This window comes from Nansenia antarctica (genome assembly GCF_963989245.1).
Source record: "Nansenia antarctica genome assembly, chromosome: 20".
NCBI lineage: Eukaryota > Metazoa > Chordata > Actinopteri > Argentiniformes > Microstomatidae > Nansenia > Nansenia antarctica.
In genome coordinates, this window is record NC_137693.1 from 21,964,972 (window position 1) to 21,968,654 (window position 3,683).

The following is a 3,683-nucleotide window of genomic DNA, read 5'->3' on the forward strand; positions in this document are numbered from 1 at the left end:
CTCAGCTCCCCTCAGCTCACCACCCTGCTACCGCTCCAGGCTAGGGCATCTCAGACTGGGAGGAGGTGGGAGGGAAGGGTTAGTGGGGCTTGAAAGGAAAGTCAACTATGTTTTTGTTACCATATCTGAGTTACTGTGTATATTTTTTTTACTACATTTATTTGTCATATTTATGTTCTGCTAAATGTTAATCTCAGATTAAATATGTCTCTACAGTTCCAGCAACAGACACAACACAATATGTGTTCCCTATGAATGTACTGTATATGTCTGTTGCTGGAACTGTTAGTGCCCTATTTAATCTGAAATGAACATTTAGCAGATACACTATGTATGCAACAGGTGGAGAAACAACAACCAACCTTGTGTGGTCCATTTCGCCCTTGAAGGGACTGCTTGAAATGTACCCACTTTTACACAAACCATGCAGCACACTTGATAAGCAGCACACTGAGATTCCACACTAGTCCTAAATCCTTCAGTAGCATGTTTTGAACCAGCAACCCTGTGGAGGGAAGCTCACATGCAACCTGTGCCATAGTCCTGACCCTGACACAGATGGTTGGATGATGCAGTCAATTACACTTGCCATCTCTTCTCAGATACTCAATTCATCCCAGATACCAGATTACCATTATAAACATTACCATATCAATTATTGAACTATTATAGGGATCATATATGCGACCAAGAGCCCTATAAACCACAACAACTCAAAAACACTCAACTGCTTTACTCTTGTACCCTTTTAGGCTACCATACACATTTGTCAGCTCTAACAGACTCAGCAAGTCGTGAGCTTAGAATGATAAGGTTCTATCTCCGTTTAGGGCAGTTCAGAGATATTGAGCGTCAAAGTGTTTACATTCCATTATGTTCTGTGAGATGGAACCTTTGTATTTTATGAATTACTAACTCAAAAATGTCAACATTTAAAAAATAACACCACACAGGCATTAATAAACACCTAATGGATCAGATTATGTAAAAAACTCAATTTTGACAAAAATTGAGACAGAACCTTATAATTCTAACGTCACGAAGTGTCGAAAATGATGGTACCAGGTCCCACTCCTCTAGAAACGCACTGCCTATGCAGCAAAATCGCACCAAAACACGCACTGCGCGCAATTGGGTTCCTCACATGTTTCTTTGCCGCTAAATCATGCAGAAAACAAACTTTCAGGCTATAAATTCAATGAAAATGTTTTAACAAACCTGATGTTCTGGATAATTGTGATATGAACATTGGAGCCACTTAGTGCAAAGGAAAGTGTGTTTTTTCTTCCTCGGGTAATCCGCGGAACACAACAGGTTCTGAAAAGTAGCGGACTGAAGAAAAATATGAAATAATGTACTCCTTCTGTTTCAATATTCCACACACAAAAACTCAAACAGCACAGCAGGTGTGTCCGTGGGCTATGTACAACGCTAATTGATGCCTAATAATAATAATAATAATAATAATAATAATAATAATGTTCTGATAATCGAAAAATAAATGAAATCCCAGGAGTTGTCTTAATTGGATGGATTTAGAATAGCCTATGTTACAGCAAGAGTGTGCATCTCCCCCCCCAAAAAAGTCCAATGATAGTCGGTTTGTGTTAGATTATTTTCTCCCTCATTTAGGAAAAAACGCAGATATGAACGGACCGGCGCACATCGGAAAAGAGGGGAGCGCATCCATAGACAGCCGAGTAACGGTCTACCCATTCAAGGCAACAAAATAGCTTAATCTGGATGTTTCCAAGTTTGTCTAGCCTCCGGATATTTTCTTTTAAACCCCAGGTTGCTCATTCACCGGTCTCTACCCGTTGGAGGGATACACGCTCTCTGGTGCGGTGCGAACTGCAAAGACGGAGTGCGCATACACACACGCACATTCACACGCGCGCACACACGCACATACACACACGCACACACTCTGTAGTAGTCTACAGTAACATATCGTGACGTTAGAATTAAAAGGTTCTAGGATCTAAATGTTTGTCAAAATTGAGTTTTTTACATAATCTGATCCATTATGTGTTTATTAATGCCTGTGTGGTGTTATTTTTAAAATGTTGACATTTTTGAGTTATCAATTAATCAAATACAAAGGTTCCATCTCACAAAACATAATGGAATGTAAAAACTTTGACGCTCGATATCTCTGAACTGCCCTAAACGGAGATAGAACCTTATCATTCTAAGCTCACGACATTGCAAAGCGCGGTAAACATCAGAGCAACAGTCTATGTTAAATGCTGCTCCAGTCAACGACACAGCTCACGAGGTCAACGAAATGAAGTCTCAACTACGACAGTTTATTAAGGATTATAATAAACCAACCGTTTTGCTACTCCCATCTGATCCTTTCAATTCTCTTCAGTTCATTTCATGAGGAATATGTTCTTAATTTGTAATAAGTGTAATGCGATGGGATAGTTAACCTGCATGCCTAAATTGATATGTGAGTATTAGATTCATGTAATTAAAGAAAGCAATTAGTGCTACATCTCCTTGCTGCAGTGCACCAAGCCTGGCTGTATCAAATAGATAATACAATTGGGTGTAATTTTAATCATCTGTATATTTGTTTCATGTGTATGATGTGAACGTTTTGGCACTGCACTGTGCGGATTAATTATTATGCCTTCCTGTTTAATTAATTTAAAATAGTTGCGCTTCAATGTGTCCCATTTAAAACAAGTTACAATGGATTCAAAGCTATACGCAAACACATTAAAACTCTTACAGTGGAGATGATTTACACACACACACACACACACACACACACACACACACACACACACACACACACACACACACACACACACACAGAGAGAGAGAGAGTTTATGACAAAGTCCATGAGGTTCCACCAGTCATGGATGTAGTCCTGGAAACCACCATCCCACATCTGCTTGATCTCTGTCCAGATGAAGCCTGAACACAGAGAGCCAATCAGACAGGATGTTCCCCTGCACGCTGTATCCCCCCCCCCCACCCTAACACACATTTACCTCACACACACACACGCACACACACACACACACACATACACACACACACACACACACACACACACACACACACACACACACACACTCACGCTCACACTCACACTCACACTCACACTCACACTCACACTCACACTCACACTCACACTCACACTCACACTCACACTCACACACACACACACACACACACAGACAGACACACACACACTCACACTCACACACATACACAAACAAAAACACTTGACATTTCCACAGTCAGTATACAATTGCACTTTGCTCTGGTATTAATAGAGAATGCTTCCAACCTTTTTGCATGTAATAATGCATAACAGAGAGCTTTTAGGGAAATGGCAATGTGCACTCATCATTTACCAGAAATTGCCACACCCATTAATGACACGATCGATTCAACCAGCTATGGTGGTGATGCTCTCTCTCTCTTTCTCTCTCTCTGTCTCTCTCTCTCTCTCTCTCTCTCTCTCTCCATCGACAATGAGGCATAGAAAGATGATGATAGTCTGTGTGATCAGCGAGGGCTGTGTGCACAGACAGAAGGGGGAGAGGAGAGAGAGAGCGCTGCAGAGGCGCGAGAGGGGGATGTTTATGTCTATCCTCCTCTTCTCTCTTCTGAGTAGCACTTGATCAAAAAGGTGAAGAACTAATGGGCTCTCTGACACACA